The sequence below is a fragment of the Aquarana catesbeiana genome, linkage group LG12, assembly GCF_042186555.1.
Source record: "Aquarana catesbeiana isolate 2022-GZ linkage group LG12, ASM4218655v1, whole genome shotgun sequence".
NCBI lineage: Eukaryota > Metazoa > Chordata > Amphibia > Anura > Ranidae > Aquarana > Aquarana catesbeiana.
In genome coordinates, this window is record NC_133335.1 from 193,872,240 (window position 1) to 193,889,410 (window position 17,171).

At 46.4% G+C, this 17,171-nt stretch overlaps 1 protein-coding gene across 2 annotated transcripts in view; it reads left to right on the forward strand.

Moving 5' to 3' along the window:
* The first annotated feature begins 16,728 nt into the window (after nucleotides 1-16,728).
* ASIP (agouti signaling protein) overlaps nucleotides 16,729-17,171 on the forward strand; it is a 129,960-nt gene continuing 129,517 nt past the window's right edge. Inside the window, exon 1 of one of the 2 annotated variants that reach the window (XM_073606362.1) lies at nucleotides 16,729-17,091. The gene's annotated coding sequence lies outside the window, so the exon portion shown is untranslated. The remainder of the gene's footprint in view (nucleotides 17,092-17,171) is intronic. The other variant, XM_073606363.1, reaches the window with a different exon arrangement.

Sequence of the window (17,171 nt, forward strand, 5' to 3'; positions counted from 1 at the left end):
CTGGGGCAGGACCCAGGTCCCCAAACACTTTTTATGACAATAACTTGCATGTTAGCCTTTAAAATTAGCACTTTTGATTTCTCCCATAGACTTTTAAAGGGTGTTCCGCGGCATTCGAATTTGCCGCGAACACCCCAAATTGTTCGCTGTTCGGCGAACTTGCGAACAGCCAATGTTCGAGTCGAACATGAGTTCGACTCGAACTCGAAGCTCATCCCTAGTCCTTAAGTCTAATTGATACAATTCTTAAAAGGCCTTTGTGGAACTTGCTTATTGTCCCCATTTCTATTAAAGACTCATTTCTATCCTACAGAATGACTACACTCTGCAAACCCTAAAGGCCGTATTTCTGGTTGCTACAACCTCTGTGAAGAAGGATGTCAGAACTACAGGCTTTGCACTCAAGGAGCCTCACTTAACATTATACACAGACAGAACAGAATAGTCCTAAAACTTCAGACTGCTTTTATCCATGGGGTGTCTTTCTCCTTCCAATTTAACCAGGAAGTCAATTTCCCGTCTTTCTGGGTTGAGTGGAAACCACATCCCCTGTAGGTTGAGCTAACGCTGGTGACCTGCTTGGCAGCTACCCTTTCATTCAGGAAAGCTGAAATATGTACTTGGTTCCAGCATGGCTTAAGGAAGGGTCAGTCAGCATCAACACGTTCAGTCACCTCCTAGATTGTTCAAACAATTAAAAGAGCCTACTCTTCAAGGCCTTCCTTTTTTGGAGGTCTTAAGAGCACATTTAACTAGGGCAGTGCCAGCTCTGTGGACAGCTCAGCACTGAGTGTCTCCTGAGGTTATTTGCAAGTCAGCAATATAGTCCTCCCAGGACACCTTCATTACACTTTTATAGGTGAACCCGGCTCGCGACAATAAAATTTGGAAAAATTCATGGTGCATACTTGCGCTACTGATGATTACAAAATTTTTCTTGCACCCTCCTATATAGCGAGTTAGTCCCCATATGTATGCTGCCATGATGCACCAGGAAAACGGAAAATTGTATACTCACCTTTCCGTAATTTTCCTTTCCTGGTGCATCTTCATGGCAGCATACAGATACCCACCCAAATGGTGAGAGTTACAGAGAATGCTGTGAGCCGGGTCTGTCTTTGATTTATAGTTAACCAGTCCTATCAGGTTGTGGGGGCGGAGTCACAACCCATATGTATGCTGCCATGAAGATGCACCAGGAAAGGAAAATTACGGAATGGTGAGTATACAATTTTCCGTTTTTCTTAAAGACTCTTGCAAGATTAATTACCTAATGCTGCCTGCTATGCCGTGCTTAGTTTATCTTCATATTTTTTATTAGCGGTACAGGCGGGCACATCCATTCTACTTATGCTCTTACCTGCTGCAATTAAAGTTGTTTAAAAAGAAACTATAATGGTTTGCAACCAATTCTAGTTAGAATTTTTATATGTAGGGATATAAAAATATGTGGATATGCATCAGACCGACCCCCACCCAACTATCCTGCAGGACAAATAATGTACCATCATACCCAACATATCCCAAATAACCAGTACTAATAACCCAGAATAACACCCTCAAAAACACCACCATACCTGTATGATGGTGCATTATGGGTCCTGCAGGATAGTTGGGTGGGGATCAGTCAGATGCATATCCACATATTTGGATATGCATCCATATATTTGTGTAGCGTTACTGGGTGCCAAGGTATCAAATTATTCCTTTAATCTCTTCACCCCAAAGCAACTGCTAATTATTTTCTTTCGGGCTTACCGTTACCATCTTCCCAGTGTCCATCCTAGGGGTACTTATCACTCGTTCAGTTGAAACACTGGCTCCAACACTTACCGTATATACTCGAGTATAAGTCGTTCCGAGTATAAGTCGAGGCCCTAATTTACCACAAAAAAATGGGAAAAACTTATTGACCCGAGTATAAGACGAGGGTGAGAAATGCACAGCTACTGTAAGTGGAAAAGAGGGTCAACAGTGCCCATTTGCAGCATCACTGTGCCCATTTGCATGCCTCACTGTGCCCATTTGCAGCCATAGGTCCCCTGAACTTCAAACTCGGTAGTTAAGGGTTCCTAGATGCCCCCTAGCTGCAGCCAAAATTTGGGGTCTCTGAACCCAAAGGGTCCCGAAATGACATTGCTGCAGATAGACACAGTTGACCGAATTTGGGGCCCCGTATCTCGGGGCCACTTAGTACTAAGAACCCCAACTTTGGATATGTTATGGGACCAGTTCCACTGGGTTTGCACACCAAATTTGGGGTTCCTAGTATCAAGTGGCCCTGAGATACGGGGCCCCAAAGTCGGTTCGGAAAATGAAATTTTTTGCTGCAGAAAAGTGCTTAACTAGAGTATAAGTCGAGGGGGGTACTTTCAGCAAATGTGCTGAAAAACTCGACTTATACTCGAGTATATATGGTAGTCCTTTTTTTCTTCCCAAGTTTTATTTAGTAACAACATACGCAATAGAAAGGTAGAGGGTGAAAAGGGATTCAGGTACCTTGGATGTTGCGGTTGGAGATAATTTCTATATCCAGCGAATAACACTTCCACAGCTGGATTCAGCAACCACTGGAGAGGCCCCCCTCACTGACCTAGCAGCCGATGCGATGCTCAACATGGTCTCTGCCACAGACCCTACAATCCTGGGTGAACAAATTGTGGTGATCTAAACGTTCTCTGCCACAGACCGTACAGTCTTGAAGAAACTGACTGTGGTACCTAATCCAAGATGCGGCCCTGACTGAGTTCCCAGGCTCGTCTCAAGATACCAGCCTTATGCTTGGTCCTCTCCCAAAGAGTCCTCCCCTGGTCACTGCAATCCCTTGCTTCTTCCGGCAGGCCTGACAGCAAAGAGACCATCATGCGGACCCATAGGCCACCAAGACTCTGATCCTTCCTTTAGTAGCTAGGCCTTAGGTCTGCCAACCTCAAGGCAGAACTTTAAGGAATCGTAGTCTCCCAGGCCAGGAAGGCCACGAGGTGGGGAGCGCCAACCCCCCCAGGCTCGGGGGGTCAGGAAGCGCGGACCAACAAAAAGCCCCAAAAGATGGCGTCTGTCCCTTAAATACCCCTACCCAGAAATATCCGGCGTGTGAACCACTCCCACCAAAAAGCTTCTAAGCAAAGAGTAGTCAATATGTTTGACCAGACTGTATTTCCCGATCCACCAATGATGACAACACCACCCATGGTTGGATGGAAATCTGCACAGTCCAACCAATCTGGCACAGAAACCATTAAATTTAGGCAATAATAAGTTGTGCCTAAACTGTAGCTTCAGCTCATTTAAATTCCAAAAAAAATAGCGTCTACTCATTAGGAGCAGGGCGCTACATTTGTTTGTTTGTTATGTTTGTTATGTTGCATATCTGGGCTGTTGCCCAGCTGCAGGCAGTGTAGGGTTGAGCTATCTCTGGTTATTTTTTCAAATGTTGCGTTGGGTCAGACTGGGGCGCCGTTGTTTCCCTCTGGTTGGTCCAATGCCGTTTGACCACCCCCTGTGCATTAGCCAGGGGCCAGGTGGCCTGCGAATGTGGCTTTTTCTTTTTGTTGGAACTGCGGCAAACAAAAACATACCTAATTGTGTATACTGTTGGTGAGCATCTTTGTCTTCAATGTACCATAAGATCAATTATGTAACCTTATACTATGAATAAATTGAATAATACATTGTTGGAATGATGATTTTCCAGATATATACAGAAGTTTCCTGAGGAAGCAGACATACTCTGTGAAACACATTGGAACAGGATATCTGGAATTCTGTATATCAACATTGTTAAGCTGCTCAACATGATAGATGTTTTACCGTTGTTGGAATGTTTTTAAACAAGTATTTGCATGGTCATTTTGACCAAATAACTGTTTTTATCATTTGTATAATACAGCTATATTTTTTTTATATCATAGTGGATTTATGTGTTACCTCACTGACAACGGCCATTAAAGTCCCACCTACTACAGTAGGGGATTCTTTCCCTCTCAGGTTTCTCTTTTTCCTATCGTAATTGGGGATGTGGATAGTTGTCCCATGAGTTGGTACATATATATATATATATATATATATATATATATATATATATATATATATATATATATATATATATATATATATATATATATATATATACCAGGGCTCAAAATTTCAAGTCCTGAGCTACTAGCCAGGTCTCAAGAGTTACTTGTCACCAGTTGCCCCGCCCAACCACTACCCTGCCCCGCCCCTAATTCCACCCCCTAAACACACCCTCATAAATTATCTCATGAAATTACACTTAAATGTTTTATGCAGAATCAAGTTATAAAAATAAATATTAACAACAACTTTATCCGTGCCTAAAAATGCAGCCTGCCCATGTCCACCAATGCAGCCTGTGCCCGCCAGTGCAGCCTGTGCCCACCAATGCAGCCTGTGTCCGCCAGTGCAGTCTGTGTCCGCCAGTGCAGTCTGTGTCCCCAATGCAGCCTGTGTCCCCAATGCAGCCTGTGTCCCCAATGCAGTCTGTCCGATGCAGCCTTTGTCCCCAATGCAGCCTGTTTCACCAATGCAGCCTGTGTCCCCAATGCAGCCTGTGTCCACCAATGCAGTCTGTGTCCACCAATGCAGCCTGTGTCACCAATGCAGCTTGTGTCCCCAATGCAGCCTGTGTCTGCTAGTGAAGCCTTTGTCCCCAATGCAGCCTGTGTCACCAATGCAGCCTGTGTCTACCAGTGCAGCCTGTGCCCACCAATGCAGCCTGTGTCCGCCAGTGCAGCCTGTGTCCCTAATGCAGCCTATGTCCACCATTGCAGCCTGTGTCCCCAATGCAGCCTGTGTCCCCAATGCAGCCTGTGTCCCCAATGCAGCCTGTGTCCCCGATGCAGCCTGTGCCCACCAATGCAGCCTGTGTCACCAATGCAGCCTGTGTCTGCCAGTGCAGCCTGTATCTGCCACTCCAGCCTGTGCCCACCAATGCAGCCTGTGCCCACCAATGCAGCCTGTGTCCGCCAGTGCAGTCTGTGTCTCCAATGTAGCCTGTGTCCCCAATGCAGCCTGTCCGATGCAGCCTGTGTCCCCAATGCAGCATGTGTCTACGAGTGCAGCCTGCGTCTGCAAGTGCAGCCTGTGTCCCCAATGCAGCCTGTGTCACCAATGCAGCCTATGTCTGCCAGTGCAGCCTGTATCTGCCAGTGCAGCCTGTGTCCCCAATGCAGCCTGTGTCCACCAATGCAGTCTGTGTCCACCAATGCAGCCTGTGTCACCAATGCAGCTTGTGTCCCCAATGCAGCCTGTGTCTGCCAGTGAAGCATTTGTCCCCAATGCAGCCTGTGTCACCAATGCAGCCTGTGTCTACCAGTGCAGCCTGTGCCCACCAATGCAGCCTGTGTCCGCCAGTGCAGCCTGTGTCCCTAATGCAGCCTATGTCCACCATTGCAGCCTGTGTCCCCAATGCAGCCTGTGCCCCCGATGCAGCCTGTGCCCACCAATGCAGCCTGTGTCACCAATGCAGCCTGTGTCTGCCAGTGCAGCCTGTATCTGCCACTGCAGCCTGTGTTCCCAATGCAGCCTGTGTCCACCAATGCAGCCTGTGTCACCAATGCAGCCTGTGTCCGCCAGTGCCATCTTAAGAGCATTATAGGCCCCCGGGCAATACAGGGCACTGGGGCCCTGTCTACACAATCACGCACAAGAATAAAAATGCAAATTATCAATTATGATATATTTATTGGTACTTCCAACAAAATCAGTGTTTAAACATTAACACAACGTTTGGACAATATAACACGAGCTTGAATAGCAAGAAATTGAAAAACAAGAAATTACAGATTGAAATGGGACAGTACAAAAGCACTAATTACTTCCTCGAACTAGTGGCAACTCTAAGATTGATATATAAGGGGGACACATAAGGTATTACGGTCAAAACTTGGGGGGGCTCGGGCACTAATAACTTTCACCACTAAATCATACAACTAAAAAAAACTAAATAAATATATATGGTATATAAATGTACACACTCACACTCTGGTGCTGCTGGTGGGTAATAATGCTGGCATGTGTGCTGCTGCCTGGCTCCTCTGAGACGCGGAATTGTGACAGGAAGCATGCGGCTGCAGTAGAGAGCAGAGCCGATGCTTTCTGTATCTGTCACAGGCGGAGTGCATTTCATATCACTCCGCCTGTGAAGAGCCGGAACTACACAGAAAGCATCGGCTCGGTTCTTGACAGTGACAGCTGACTCACACTACACACCTCTGAGACGCTTACTGATATCGGGACTGATCGCGCGGCACTCTGTCTCTATGAAGGAGCCACACCGCACAGGACTGGCACAATGCGGCAGCAAACTTTCTGACATCTGAATGATGATCCATACCTCCCAACTTTTGAACGTCAGAATGAGGGACACTTATGGGAGGAAACGACCGACGGCGTGCTACGTGCACTGCAGCAAAAAGAAAGATTCTCACTGATGCATACAAAAACCCGTCATATAAAAAAAATAAGAATAAAAAGCTTCCATTACAAATGATTTTGCATAAACTATGGAAGTGTGCGTTACACAAAGTGTGGAAGGATTCAGGAGTGCGTTATGTACAGAGTTCAGGGCTCGGGAGAGTGCTAGATACAGAGTGCAGGGTTTTGGCGTGTGCTATGTACAGAGTGCAGGAGAGTGTTAGGCACAGTGCATGGTTCTGGAGTGCATTACGTACAAAGTGCAAGGGTTCAAGAGCTCTAGGTACAGAATGCAGTCATCTATCCACATCTCACTGTTGCCCTTCTCCTCAACTATAACCTCTGAACCCCCCTACCTACACACACACACACACACACACATATAACACACACCACACCACATACACACACACATAGATAACACACACATACCACACACCACACATAAAACACACACCACACCACACACACACACACACGCACACACACACACATACATACCACACACACGCACATAAATAACACACACACATACATACCACACACACACCACACACACATACATTACACACACACACACACGCACACACATACCACACACCACACATAAAACACACACCACACACACACACACATACATACCACACACACACACACATAAATAACACACACACATACATACCACACACACACCACACACATACATACCACACACACACACATTACACACACACACCACACACACACATTACACACACACCACACACTTTTGTAAAAGTAGCACCTTTCTGTAGATGTCTTCTATCCAGTGCAGCCACAGCTTCCTTCTCCTTTCAGTGCACTGGGTATTTTCAGCTCCTGGACTCCTGGAGCAGGAAGGAGATAAGGATTAGGGGGCAGCTCACCCCCCTCCTCCAACATGCCTTTCACTTGTCCAACTCTAGTGCAGAGCAGACAGGTTGTTGAAGGAGCCGAGCTGTTAATTTCACTTTGAACTACAGAAGCCAGGCTTCTGTGTTTAAGTGAAAGTGGGGAGCTGCCTGTGAGTGCAGGGCAGGGCTAATGGAGGCTGAAAAAACCCTGGGGGGGAGAGGAATAGACAGCTGATCCTGACCCTCTGCAACTCTGTCCTGGTCAGGAATGTATAAATGCCAGTGTTGTGTTACCGGCTCTTTCGCTATGCACTGGTTTGACAGAGGGGTGGGTCTGGGTAGCAGTCCCGCCCCTACCCGACATCACACTCTTGTTTTGACAGGTGCAGTCTGTCATTGGGGCTGCACAGTGCACATCCAGCTGACTTGCTAGCCAATCCTTGGCTGTACTGGATATGCACACTGCTGCAGGTCAATCCGGGATTATTGGGAGGTATGATTGAGGCTTGGCTGGGGTCGCTGGGCAGGTGGGGCCCCCCAGGCAAGTGTGGTCCCCGGGCAACTGCCAGCGTGCCCATGCATAAAGATGGCCCTGGTGTCCGCTAGTGCAGCCTGTGTCCCCAATGCAGCCTGTGTCTGCCAGTGAAGCCTTTGTCCCCAATGCAGCCTGTGTCACCAATGCAGCCTGTGTCTACCAGTGCGGCCTGTGCCCACCAATGCAGCCTGTGTCCGCCAGTGCAACCTGTGTCCCCAATGCAGCCTGTGTCCCGAATGCAGCCTGTGTCCACCATTGCAGCCTGTGTCCCCAATGCAGCCTGTGTCCCTGATGCAGCCTGTGTCCCTGATGCAGCCTGTGTCCCTGATGCAGCCTGTGTCCACCAATGCAGCCTGTGCCCACCAATGCAGCCTATGTCCGCAATGCAGCCTGTGTCCCCAATGCAGCCTGTGTCCCCGATGCAGCCTGTGTCCCTGATGCAGCCTGTGTCCCCGATGCAGCCTGTGTCCCCGATGCAGCCTGTGTCTGCGAGTGCAGCCTGTGTCCCCAATGCAGCCTGTGTCACCAATGCAGCCTGTGTCTGCCAGTGCAGCCTGTAACTACCAGTGCAGCCTGTGTTCCCAATGCAGCCTGTGTCCACCAATGCAGCCTGTGTCACCAAGGCAGCCTGTGTCCACCAGTGCAGCCTGTGTCCCCAATGCAGCCTTTGTCCCCAATGCAGCCTGTGTCTGCCAGTGAAGCCTGTGTCCCCAATGCAGCCTGTGTCACCAATGCAGCCTGTGTCTGCCAGTGCAGCCTGTGTCACCAATGCAGCCTGAGCCCGCCAATGCAGCCTGTGTCACCACTGCAGTCTGTGTCACCAATGCAGCCTGTGTCCCCAGTGCAGCCTGTGTCACCAGTGCAACCTGTGTCTCCAGTGCAGCCTGTGTCCCCAGTACAACCTGTGTCCCCAATGCAGCCTGTGTCCCCAGTGCAACCTGCGTCCTCAGTGCAGCCTGTGTCCCCAATGCAGCCTGTGTCACTAATGCAGCCTACCTGTACAGGGGAAGAGAGAGGAGAGCCGCCACCTGGTTTAACAGAGCGCCGGGGAACATACCAGCTTTCATTTCAATAGCATTGTGTTCCCCACCGCGTGCCGTCATATATAGCCCCTCCCCCTTGTCCAGGAAACTTTAATAGACAGATTACCCGTCCCAGGATTGGACGGGTGATCTGTCTATCAAAGTGCCCGTCAAAGAGGAGGGGCTGTATACACAGCTATTGAAATGAAATCTGTTATGTTCCCCGGCAATCTGATAAAGCAGGTGGCGACTCTCCTCTCTCTTCCCCTATGATCGCTGGGAGAACCGCTCCCATACAACCAGGGCAGGACTTAGGGTGGTGGGGGCCCCTGGGCTTGAGTCACTTTCGGGCCCTACCCTTCTATACATTACTTTAAATAGAACAAAATGTTGACTGGTACCTTAGACAGTGTTACATGTTAAAAAAAAGTAATAATCTATTTATATGACCACTGATTGAAGCTTGAAAAACTTTTTTTCCAATAAATAATTTTTTTCCAAAATTGTCGCTCTTTTTCTGTTTATAATCGCAAAAAATTAAAACCGCAGAGGTGATCAAATACCACCAAAAGAAAGCTCTATTTGTGGGGAAAAAAAGGACGTCAATTTTACTTGGGTTACAACGTCACACGACCGCGCAATTGTCAGTCAGTTAAAGCAACGCAGCGCAGTATCGCAAAAAATGGCCTGGTCATAAGGGGGGAGGGGGGTAAAAGGTTCCGGAGCTAAAGGGGTTAAGGTTGAACAAGTCAAGACTAAAGGGGCATTTTTTTTTCATACATAATGGTACACATGTATTTTGCTTTTTGACTTGACACATGAATTCATTCTTTTTTTACTCACTTTTAGTCAATTAATTTGGTGCTCTGATGGGGGGAGGGGCTCCCATGCAGGAGCAATAGAGTCCAGTTGGTTGGGTCCAGTAATTTCACTGTCAGTGTCCGCAGCCTTCTACTTCTTGTATCCACGCCTCTCTGCAGCCTGCAAGGTGGACAAGATGGAGGGAGGAGGTGGGTGGAGCCAACACTCACCAGGGGTGGAGCCCTGCAGTCAGTGTGAGTGACTTTATGGACAAGATGGAGGAAGTGCTGCTGGTGGGAGGGCCAATACACTCAGGGGTGGTGCGGAGGAGGAAGATTTCTGGTCTCTGCCACACAGTGCCAGACTGGAGCAACAACTGCCTATCAGCCTGGGAAAGACAGATACACTTAGGCAGGCTCCTCCGCTCCAGGCAGCTCCTGTCACGTCGGCTCTGAGTCTGAGACTCCGAGTCCGACGTGACTGGCTCAATGACGTCACAGGGTTGCCAAGCCAACGGCGCAGCTCCACCCACCTCCAGGCTCCTCCTGGTCCGTCCTGCGTAATTACACATTAGAGTCTCTCTCTCTGCACCGCTGATCGGTTGATGAGACAGAGAGAGAGACTCGGGCAGAGCAGCGCTGCAGCCAAGTGAGGACCATTGTGAGTCACTGCAAGGTGACTCACACTGGCATTTCTTCCAATCCAGCTGAAGATGAAGATATTTAAAACCAGGGCTGGACTGGGACAAAAATGTGGCCCTGGACTTCATTCAGACCGGCCCAGGACACAACACATCAGGGTACGGTACATCAGGGCACATCACATCAGGGTACAGAGCCCAGCACATCAGGGCACAAGGCACATTAGGGTACAACACACCAGGCCACATCAGGGTATAGGGAACAGCATATTAGCGTACAGGGCACATCAGGGTACAGGACATCAGGGTACAGAGCCCAGCACATCAGAGTACAGCACATTAGGTTACAGGACATCAGGGCACAGGTCACAGTACATCAGGGAACAACACATCAGGGTGCAGGGCACAACACATCAGGGCACAGTACATCAGGGTGCAGGACATCATGGCACAGGACATCGGGGCACATCAGGGCACGGGGCACATCAGGGCACAGGGCACATCAGGGCATAGGACATCGGGGCACATCAGGGCATAAGGAACATCAGGTCACGGGGAACATCAGGGCATATCACATCAGGGCACAGCACATCAGGGCACGGGACACATCAGGTCACATCAGGTCACGGAGCACATCAGGGCATAGGAAATCTGGGCACATCAGGGCACAGGGCACATCAGGGCATGGGGCACATCAGGGCACATCAGGCCACAGGGCACATAGCACATCAGGGCACAGGGCACATGGCACATAGCAGATCAGGGCACAGGGCACATCAGGGCATGGGGCACATCAGGGCTCGGGGCACATCAGGGCACATGGCACATTATGGGGCACATCAGGGCACATAATGGGGCACATAGCACATCAGAGTACATAGCACATCAGGGCACGGGGCACATTAGGACATGGGGCACATCAGGCCACATGGCACATCAGGGCACAGGGCACATGGCACATCAGGGCACATCAGGGCACATCAGGGCTCGGAGCACATCAGGGGGCACATCATGGGATCTTACTAGCCAGTATGCAGAGTAGCGCAGTAGCGCAGGAAGCGTCTGTCTGTAGTAAGTTCTCTCTCATGTCATGCAGCGCTGCTCGCTCCCCGGCGGCCCCTCCTCTCCTCTCGTCTATCCCAGATGATGTCACAAGCCAATGGGGATAGACGAGAAGAGAGGAGGGGCCGCTGGGGAGTGAGCAGCGCTGTGTGACATGAGAGAGAACTTACTATAGACAGACACTTCCTGCGCTACTCTGCATACTGGCTAAATCTCGATCTACCCGTCAGGCACCAGCTGTCGCCGGTTGACGGGTAGATCGCCGAGCACCGCAGATGTGGCTGAAACCGGCCCACTCTGAGCCATTGGCTCACCGGGAATCTCCCGGTAGTCCCAATGGCCAGTCCATCCCTGTTTAAAACGTAAATGGGCGGGGCCCCATATTGGGCGGGGCCCATGGGCTTGAGCCCAGTCAAGCCCAATGGTAAGTCCAGCCCTGCATACAACCCAGGCTGTCGGGTGGTGCTCGCCCAGCCCCCCCCCCGCTCCCAGGCAGCCCACACCCGCCAGCTCTCAAAATCCACTCGCGAGCAGGCGAGTGGAATTTTTGAGGGCTGCATATACTGTGCGTGTGTGTATATATATATATATATATATATCATTTTTTTCCAAATAACATCTGACACAGGGAGCATACACGAAAAAGGATTCCCAGAGCTGTGTGGGTTTTCTAAAAATAGGAGAGCAAAAACTACTTCCTTTCAGGCATTCTGCCTCTTATTGAAACATTGTCTAGTAAATCTGACCAGCAGGGTCACAGACAGCAAGAAAAAAAAAATCAAAAAACAATTTAGTAAATATTAAACACTAACCACTAAACTTTAGTGTAGACAAACAGCTAAACACACATTTAAAATACATATGTGAGATGTTACCTGCAAAAAAAACAGGAAACTGGACTAGAAAAGTGTACCCAAGAGCCAAATTTTATTCTACAGTGGCCAATCTGACTGAAATGGCCAAAAACTGATTGCATCTCTAAGTGCCTGTTCCCACATATGTGACTTCACGGAAAAATGAGATGGGGTGCCTGAGGCCATAAACTTCCTGCACAAAATAGCACCTGGTCATAAGGGAGTGCCAGGCTGAATGGAAGAGGCAGGAGCAGAGGCAGCAGACCAAGAGCAGAGGTAGCAGGGTAGGGGCTACAAAAGCTCAAGTAGGGTGATGATTAACAACTAGTGGCTACCCAAAAGATGCTGAACCCATGGCTGACTGCCCAATGGAAGACCATTTCACAGATGAGTGACTAACCTGTGAGCAACTGCCAAACTTCCAGACAAGCAGGTGACTAGCAAGTTGTTCATGCTTAGGTACTGTAGAATTCTGGTTTCAGCTCTCATACCCAGTATATGATTAGAAGATGGCAGTACTGGAACAAGGTCATCCAGAGCCTAGGGCAAAGATGCCAAACTGCGCCCCCCCCCCCCTTTTCTCAGGGTTAGGATTAGCAGTGATGTAGCTGTCACTACTTCTGTCAGCCTTGTAACAGAAGCAACTGGAACAGGGCGCCCTCATCCCTACAATAAACCATTGCACCCAAGGCAGTCGCTCCTCCTACCCACCTCTTGTCCCGGCCCTGGATGATTACCTGTTTTTTCTACTTTTATTTTGTATTGTTTCTGTTTTGTGAAGTTGCGAAACAAAAAAACTACAATCTGCAGAATTTCCGAAGAGTACCATATAGCCGTATTAGCCACATATCTGATGCTTCACATTTGTATATGTATTAGAACTAAAGTTTTCTACTTGAAGCTTTTTCACATTTTCTCCTGAATTCTCTGTGGGAAGTTGTTATATTTCAGTCTGACCTTCATTGCATATTATTTAAAAAAAAAAAATCCTGTTCCCCAAAATTCCATTTCCCTACACATCTGGAAGTCTCTTTTTCTATGTTGCTAAAATATTTTCATAATGGTGAATCGATGGAAGTACAAAGGTGGGCAAAAATATATTGTATCCCTCCCTTTTCAAATATCAACACTGACCGGTTCTCAGCTTGATAGCAATTTGCAGTGCTAAACATAACATAGAGCTCCCTGTGGAGCCATGGAACTGCAACTCCAAGCAACATGCTATTGAAATAATTAGCCCAGCATGCTATCTAAAGTAAATTTTTGGAAATGACGACTTGACAGATGTAAATCTGTGGTTTTACTAGCACACAGTTTCCAAGCTCATCCTTACTACACATAGCGCTCAGGTCCTGTGCTAGTTGTCCTGTGGACAGATTCTCCTACCTGAGCTGTGGATCTCTGCAGCTCCTTCAGAGTTTCCATGGGCCTCTTGGCTGCTTCTCTGATTAATGCTCTCCTTTCCCGGTTTGTCAGTTTAGGTGGACGGCCATGTCTTGGTAGGTTTGCAGTTGTGCCATACTCTTTCCATTCTCAGATGATGGATTGAACAGTGCTTCATGAGATGTTCAAAGCTGTGACAAATAATTACAACTTAAAATACTTACCATGCCTCTTTTTAAACACCTTGGACTGTCTACTTTCCATAGAGGGGTCATTTGGGGGCTATTTTTACTGTCCTGGCATTTTGGGGTCAGTACATCAGGATTGATCAATTTTCAAATATATATACCATCGTTTGTAGACTCAAAAACTTTCAGACAGACTAAATAATATACTGTAAATATGGGTTATTTTTCACCAAAGAAATGCAGCAGAATACATTTTAGCCTTATTTTTTTAATTTATTTATTTTTTACAATCTGTTTATTGTTCCAAGCATACAAGAAAAGGAAACAGAGCCAGAGGGTCTAACTCATGCAGGAGTAGACCTTACTGGAAAAAAAAAATAGAAAAGAAAACAACAAATGTGCTTGTCAGTACAAAAGTGTGTGTTGGCTCATGCTAGATTAAGACCAGGATAAGTAAAACAGATGACCCAGGTCCCCTTCACCTAGGGATGCATACAAGGGTGTCAATTCAGATCCTCCCTGTCCTCTAATGCAGTCTCACTGAAAAGCAGAAGCTATGCAGTAGCATCATCCTCCAACCATTTGGACTATAGCTTGTCGAATTTTCGGAAACAACCCCTATTTTCATAGGTAGTTTTATAGAGTGGAAGCGGGAAATGTACTAGTTGTCTCCAGAAGGTAATCATTGGGGACCGCGGCTTTTTTCCAGTGAAGCGTAAACGATTTTCTGGTGTAAAAAATCAGGAGTCCAATTAGCGTCCTGTTAGCGTTGGTGTTTGTAAGATCCTCAACCAATCCCAGCAGGCACATTTTGGCCTAAATTTTTGAAGAAAAATTATTTATTTGCAAAATTTTATATATCTGTCTCAAAAACTGTAAAAAAAAATTATTTGGGTACAGTGTTGCATGACTGAGTAATTGTCATTAAAGCGAGACAGCGCTGAAAACTTAAAAATGGCATGGGCAGGAAGCTGGGTGAAAGTGTCTGGTATTGAATTGTTTAACTGCTTCAGCCCTGGAAGATTTTAGCCCCTTCCTGACCAGAGCACTTTTTACCATTTGGCATTTTGCTTTGCTTTAACTGACAATTGTGCGGTCGTGCAACGCTGTACCCAAACAAAATTTGCGTTTTTTCCCTCAAATAGAGCCACAAATAGAGCTTTCTTTTGGTGGTTTGATCACCTCTGCGGTTTTTATTTTTTGCGCTATAAACAAAAGAACAGCGACAATTTTGAAAAAACACAATAGGGGTTTTTATTTACGAATGGCAAATCCACTTTTGCACTGCAAGTTCACTTGGAAGTGCAGTCGCTCTAAATCTAAGGGGTAGATCTGAAATGAGTGGAAGCTCTGCTGTTTTTAACATCCAATCATGTGCAAGCTAAAATGCTGTTTTTTATTTTCCTTGCATGTCCCCCTCGGATCTACAGCGACTTTACTTCCAAGTGCACTTGCAGTGCAAAGTGGATTTTCCCTTAGTAAATAACCCCCAATATCTTTTACTTTTTGCTATAATAAATATCCCACATTTTTTTTTCATTAAAAAATTTTTTTTCCTCAGTTAGGGCCCATATGTATTCTACATATTTTTGGTAAAAAAAATCGCAATAAGCGTATATTGATTGGTTTGTGCAAAAGTTATAGCATCTACAAAGTAGGTTTATGGCATTTTTATTATTATTTCTTTTTCTACTAGTAATGGTGGCGATCTGTGTTTTTTATCGGGACTGCGATATCGCGGTGGACAAATTGGACACTTTTGACACATTTTTGGGACCATTGACAATTATACAGTGATCAGTGCTAAAAAAATGCACTGATTACTGTAAAAATGTCACTGGCAGGGAAGGGGTTAACACTAGGGAGCGATCAAGGGGTTAACTGTGTTCCCTCTCTGTGTTCTAACTGTAGGGGGGATGGGACTTGCTAGGGGAAGCGAGAGATCGGTGTTCATACTTTGTATGAACACACGATCAGTCTCTTCTTCCCTCAGAGAACTAGGATCTGTGTGTTTACACACACAGATCCCGGTTCTTGCTGTGTCACAATTGATCGCGGGAGCCCGGCAGTCATTGTGCCCGCCAAGCACTCGCATCGGCTCCGGGGGTGAGCGCCCCTAGTGGCCACAGGGCGAAGCGATGTAACATAACGTTGTTTCACCCAGCCGTGCCATTCTGCTGCAGTAAAACTGCGGCGGCTGGTCGGCAAGTGGTTAAACCATTACCCAACAGCCAACAGTATTGGATGTATAAAAACCATTAAGTCAAGTAGCACTGAATAAATAACTAATATGTAACGATATGTAATATGTAACTCAGAAAAAATGTGAGAATCTGAATAATTAAACATATCATTTTAGACATCAGTTGGGTTAAAAATCAGTATTAATAGTAAAAACTATAATACTACATCCTGATTAAAATATGCTAACAGTATTACTGTTTGTTAACCCAATCGATGAACTAAAATAGCATGTTTTATCATTAGGATTACTTTCTTGATAGTTCTTGACAGAGCGTAACGTTAACGTAAGGGTTGAGTTTAACATAAGGGTTGAGTTATTAAAGCAGTAGATACTGTTCACTTCACAAACTCAGTTATTACAGAGCTTAGTAAATAAGGTAAAGCTGTGTTCACTTAAACTACTCAATCATGTTCAAGTGGAAAAAAAGAGGAATACATTTGGATAATTGATGACTGAACACTGCATCACCATTATCAATAAGCTAAGTGAACATTCACTTTTGTAAGTTAACAGTCTCTACTGTTCTGGCAAAGACTGAGTTAAGGCATTACCTTGTGTAAATCCCAAATTCACAAGCTCTCCTCAGTCACCATATAGAGTTACTTCTTAAAACTTTCATGGTGACGGGATAATTGCCTATTTTAAAACCGTCCATTCTCACTCTTCTATGGGTTGCTAAGATAAAGTCCTTTCTTACATCCTCTTGTTGTGAAAGAGCTTGGAACATTCTCTGTTGGGGATTCTGGAGCTATGACGACTCCTACTACCTTAAGCCTAAGAAGGGCTGTGATGAATCATGTTGTCTCACTTTTAAAGAGAAAAAAATATGTCTCTTTTACAGTTAAGCAGCAGAAAGCCAGGCCTGGGAGAATTTTAAATCTCCCATCTTTTTCACTTGCCAGTTTTACTGGCTGTCTGACCTGAGCTTCTTTTTTTTTTTTTTTTTTTTTTTTTTGTCAATTGCTTTCAGATCTCATTTTTCTTCCTCTTAGAGTTTCTTACATTTCAAGAAAGAGAAAGCATATCTGGTTGTACTCTTGTATTTTAACAGGTAGGTGCCTTGTTCATTATTCTGTATTACTGTGACTAGCAGATACTGGGTTTGGTTAGCCTCTTTTGATCATTTTGACA